We start from the raw sequence: 6000 nt of genomic DNA on the forward strand, positions 1-6000 counted from the left end.
CATAAAAAATAATGGATCTATCAACACAACTCTTTATCGAAAGGATACTGACAAAAACACTCTTCTGCTGGCTACAAGCTTTCACCCCACTTCTTTGAAAAAAGGTCTCCCTATCAGCCAGTTTTTTCGTTTGAGGAGGATCTGCCACTCCACGGAGGATTTTAAAGAAAAATCAGTGGAGATGAAAAAAAGATTTACACAGCGTGGATATCCACCTTTGTGGATTAATGAAGCATATGAGCTGGCTCTCAAAAAGGCACGCTCTGATTTACTCAAAAAGAGTGTAAAAAAACAAAAAAAGTTTTCTGTTACATGTATCACGCAACATTCTAGACATTCCACTGCCATCAAAGCCTGTTTTAAGAAACATTGGCATATCCTCAAGTTCGACCCGGAATTGGCATCCACTTTTAAAGATCCTCCTCTGTTTGTAAATAAAAAAGGGAGAAATTTAAGGGATCATTTAGTTCGTGCCAATTTTGATAAAAATGTTCGATCCAGTCGACTTACCCAGACACTCCTCCAACCGCTTCCTAATGGCAATTATCGCTGCGGTAACTGCGCACAGTGTAACAACACTTATAAGACCAATCAGTTTTCCCATCCCCACACGGGCAAAAAATTTTCAATCAATAGTGTTATCACGTGTGCGTCCACCCACGTGATATATATGATACGTTGTCCGTGTGGTCTGGCTTATGTTGGGAAAACCACAAGAAAACTCAAACAAAGAATCAGTGAACATAAAAGCAGTATCCGCAGGAATGACCCGAACTATCCCATAGCCATACACTTCAATAATTCTCATCATGACATCTCCTCCTTACGGTTCTGTGGCATTGAGCAGGTCACCTTACCACCCAGGGGAGGTGACCATGACAAATTATTAAAGCAGAGAGAAGCGTTCTGGATCGACACCCTCCAAACACTGGCACCTAAGGGACTTAATGATGAACTGTTATTTACCTGTTTCCTATGATCCCTTAGTGATGAAATGTTGTTCACCTGTTTTTTGTGATCCCTTAGACTTCACATTTTTCATGTTAACATTGCTATTGTTAACATTTGTTATGTCTATTGGTGGGGTTTTGTCCAGCTATAGAAGATGCAGCCACGTATGTTTATGTCCACATCACCAGACTTATGAACCTATATGACCTCTGGTCTTGTGCTCATTTACATATGTAGGTAGACCCTGCATGATTTGTTTAGACTTTTTCAGATTTCTATTGTATCCTTGCACACTTTTTATTGCAAGTCCCTCTGTCTTCTATTTTATTATTGTATCTGTCGTATTTATTGTTTCTGACTGTGATCATTTGCTATTACCTTCCATTAGGACCTAATGTATCCAGTCACGGCAGTCTAATATTTATTATATTGTATATTCATTGTTCTTTACCTTTGTACTACATTGATGCTGTTTCTATTGTTTATATGTTGATATTGAATATTTGAATTCCCCACATCCAGACGTGTGGGAAAGTAATTGGTTTGTGTCACACAGCCACTCCTATTTAAGATGGCTTCCTGTGGTGGCGCAAACATTTGCTTGAGAAAGGTCTAGTACCGAAACGTTGCATAATAAAATTCTGCAAGTTGGCCTAGTGTGCGGGAACTCTTCTTTTTCTAATTTGGACTTGATTGTCGCCCTCCGACGCACCTGCCTGAGAAGTGGATGTGCGAAGATTTTTGCTTTTTCGCAATCTTAAACTTGAAATGCTTTTTGGTCTTGGTCTTTTATGTCTTTGTTTGTGTTTTGTAAAGCTTTTAAACGCTTTAGTGAAATTTAATGTATTTTATAATGTTTTTTTTTTTTTCAATTTAAAGCAGAAGTAAGTGATATATTTGTGTTAATATAAGTCTTAAATAGTTATATCTTCCGACAGCAATCACTTCTATAGAGTGTTTGGTCTGAAACACGGGTCTGTCAGTCACTCTGCTCTGCTCTGAGCCGAGGAGAAAACATTTATCGTATCCTACAGTTTTTATCCAATGAGGAGAGAGAACGGCATGCAGGGCTGTGTGTGCAGCCAAGGAACGCCGTGAATGTGGCGACGTAGGGACGAGGACTGTTATGGTGCGTTCAAGGAAACTCGTGTTTTTCCGACCGTGAAGTCGTACCAGTTCGATCTGGTACGAGTTCACCGGTCGGAAGTTACGAGTGGCCGTTATAGTGACTTTCACCGGTAAAACAGGTCGGAAAAACACGAGTGGGTTGCCTGGAACGCTACAAAGTCGTAAGTTGTGACTTGAAGCTGTAATTTACGATTTCAAAAGCCTGCCTGGAACGCAGCATTAGCGAAAACGACCAGACCACTTACTTCTGCTTTAACTTGACTCATGGCACCACTGCTAGCACGAATTAAATGAAATCAGATCAAATCAAATCACATTTTCACACGAATACACATGACACATTTTATCTTCCAAAAATGTTCTGTTTATTGCATCTTAGACATAATTAACACATGTTTTATGTATTAATATTGACTCCGTACATTGGATTACACAATTTATGTGATGAACAAGATCATATTTAAGGATAAGTATGTATCTAGGTAGGTTTCTAGGTAGGTAGGGTTACAATCAGAACTCAATTTTTAGGAGATGGTAAAGAATACAGTTATCTCTATAAATGTGAAATATAAATGAAATATGATGATAAATGAAAAGTTAATGAAACATTTTGTATTTAGTGATTAATGGAGCAACTCACAAAGAAATAGTTTACTAATGTGGAGCTTGTTACTAACTACACAGTCATTTTATGTACATGCTGAAATAATCATTAGTCACATAAGTTTGAGTGATGTAACCATTACGCCTAAAGGCCCAACGCATGGTTTTACTTGGGATGTCCCTCGTACATATGAGCTGTGAGATAGTGGTGCTCTCTCTTCTTCCACGGTTCTTGTTCAGCTGGATTTGTAGGTTGTAACACCACTGATTATTCACGTTAATGATACTCTGTATGTCAAGAAGATTGTGATTTGCTGATGCACAGTGGACATGGGGTGATCTTGCAGCAGATAGTTATAGAGTTAAATAGTTTTCCCATTGGTTGATCAAGTCTACTGCTTCGTCACGTATATTGTTGTTGGGCCTTACGATGTTGTCTGCAGCATCTGTTTCAGTCACAAACATTTCCCTGTATGCAGGGTAGCCAATCTTTGACTCCGCAGTAATCCCAGTTGTCATTGTCGTCAGTGTAGCACCAGGTATAATCATAGCCATGAGTTTCACACTTGTGATCTGAGCGACAAGGCACATTTTTGTAGGTGACATCGAATGATGGTGAGCAGTAATCCTGGCCGTTCTCAGTATAACACGAGTGCCTGTTACTGCTATCGATAGAACAGAGACTAGTGCAGACATGCTGATACCTGGTCTTATGAGTTGAGTTCACCAGTACCCTCCGTCCACAGTAGCCCCACTCCCCTTTCTCTAGGCGGCACCAGCTGTAGTCTTGTCCATTGAGGTCACAGGGGTGTATTTTGGTACAGGGGTTGCCTTGGTAGTCAACATTTTCGCTTGGTGAGCAATAATCCCACCCTTGATGGGTATTACACCAGTAGTAGCTGCTGCCCCCTTGCAGTCCACAGTAGTCATCACACTGGACTCCATATGTGGAGGTGAGATGCTGTATAGGACAGCATGGTAGCTCCGATGTGTCTACAGAGATCGGCCAAAGGGAGAAGCAGAGGATGAAGGTGAGCAAGAGTGTGAGGAGTTTCCTTTGATCCGCCATGTCAGCTGGGTACTGGAGAGAGGAGGAGGGAAAGGAAGAAGACAGAAACTCATTACACATTTTACATCATCTAGACCAGTGATTTTCAAGTGTGCCGTGGAAAATTACCAAATTTAACGATCCAAACTAGCAATGCATATTTTGACTTTTTTTTTTCAGACTTATAACCGACGGTCGTAAGTGATTATAACCGTTAATGGATGAGATTCAACACTCCATCGAGTGTCTGTGACTATAGGCTTGTGCCGACCGGCCAGTCTCTTTTTGTTTGCTTTTTAACATTTTTTATAAAACACACGTGCGCTGCTCCCGCTGTGCTGCGCCAGAACAGCAGAGCGCTCCTCTAGCTCGTCTGTGCAGCTGCAGGTGAGTGATGGGGGAGTCGGCTGGAGAGCCCCTCCTTTTTTATTTTAGGGGCACCGTCCTTACAGGGTGAAGCACGCGTTGCAAGTTGTACTCAAAGTTTGTTCTGACTTTCTATCACAGGGAGTGCACAGCATAAGTGTAAATCATCATGTTTGCTGTGAAATGTGACTGACGAGTGGAAGTGTGTACGTGTTGACAAGCTCCCATGAGTTGATTGACATAGCTTAAAAAAAAAGAAGAAGAATCGGAGTCAAATCAGAATACAAGTTCTTGTTATCGGTTAACAGTTGAGCATCTGTGTCTGTAATAGTGACTCTGGCAGAGTTGGCTAATAAAATAGGACTCTTTTATGTCAATGGGTGTAGTGGCAGAAGCCTGCACAATGGCCTTGCCTTAGCAATGTCCATTACTGAGTCAGAACAAACTAACTACACTGTAAGAATTTGTATTATATTTACTGTATTAGGCTGCACTGTGTCATTTTGTAACATTTTTGGTTAGTGGTGTGCCGCTGGATTTTTTAAATGAACAAACTAAAAACGAGTGCAATTGATCATAGTTCTAAATGGTAAATGTCCGGTAACACTTTACTTGAAGGTATCGTCATAAGAGTGACATGACACAGTCATGAACGTGTCATAAACATTATGCCAATGTCATAACGTTGTCATTAAGTGTCATTTGGTTTTTGTAGGGTTAGGGTTAGGGTTAGGGTTAACCGAATGACACTTAATGACAATGTTATGACATTGACATAATGTTTATGACACGTTCATGACTGTGTCATGTCACTCTTATGACGATACCTTCAAGTAAAGTGTTACCAAATGTTCTTTATACAGAGCTCATCTGTCATGTCTGAAGCTGTTGCAAAGCCAGTGACTGAATCTAAGATTGGAGACAAACACTAGATGTGATCATGGAGAGTATTTCCAGATCAACTTCCTCGTTTGTCACCACTTCGTGAACGAACTTCACAACCCTACAATACTGAATTTATACCCCTGGAATTAGATGTTTGAAATTTTTCAAAAGTCAGCTTCAGAGTTTCAGCATTTGGGCCGAAGGTCTGTTTATAGAAATATGAACCGACAAGCACAGTGTTTTGACATATTTAATATTCCAGTAAGTTTATTTTAACTGTTAACATAAACAACAATTCCTTTAAACGTGGAAGCATTGTAGGTAGCATTTTAGCTTCTACAACTAAAGCAAATCTAATGAGTTACAGCAAAATGACTAATAGAGTAAAAAAAATAAAACCAACTCACCGTCTGTTGTGATTGCCTGATGTCTGTTATTTGATACAAACTGACTACTGTATTTATACCAGCTGCCTGTCTCAAAATCTTGGAATGAAGCCTTTTGCAGGACCTTGAACCTGACTGTTAAACAGAACACAGTGGCCTTGAAAACAACATAGAAATAAAACATTTATATTCAAAGGTGAACAAAAAAACATGAGAGGTGAAAAAAAGAAAAAGGAAAATATAGAGAAAATAAAGTAAATAATAATAAATAGATTTTTTTTTTTTATTAAAAAGTGTTTATGTAAACACTTTATAAGTACAGCATACAGAGAGTTTTGATAGTTTTTTTTTGCTCTGGGGAAAAACATTGTTATATACTGTTCATTTCTTTTATAAACACAGAGAAATTTGTTTTTTTTGGTTTGTGAATTTGTGAATGTGAAACTTAGCTAACAGTAGAATGAGATTAATAAGAAAGACAGCGTTCTCATCTTTACTACTCTGATCACAACAACCAAATAAGACATTTTTATAGTATAAGACAGAGTCTGGGAAAATACAGGCAACTATAAATGTATTCATCTCATTCCACAGTTCACGAGTAAATTTACAATACCAAAATAAATGAGAGCA

The 6000-nt window shown here is 39.0% G+C and overlaps 1 long non-coding RNA gene across 1 annotated transcript; it reads right to left on the reverse strand.

Moving 5' to 3' along the window:
• Positions 1-2420: 2420 nt before the first annotated feature.
• Positions 2421-5455, reverse strand: LOC310985808. Its single transcript, XR_014595370.1, has 2 exons — positions 5389-5455; positions 2421-3763 (listed from the first exon to the last, which is right to left on the reverse strand). It is a non-coding gene; the product is annotated as an uncharacterized lncRNA (long non-coding RNA).
• Positions 5456-6000: the final 545 nt, after the last annotated feature.

Source organism: Trachurus trachurus (assembly GCF_905171665.1).
Source record: "Trachurus trachurus genome assembly, chromosome: 1".
Taxonomy (NCBI): domain Eukaryota; kingdom Metazoa; phylum Chordata; class Actinopteri; order Carangiformes; family Carangidae; genus Trachurus; species Trachurus trachurus.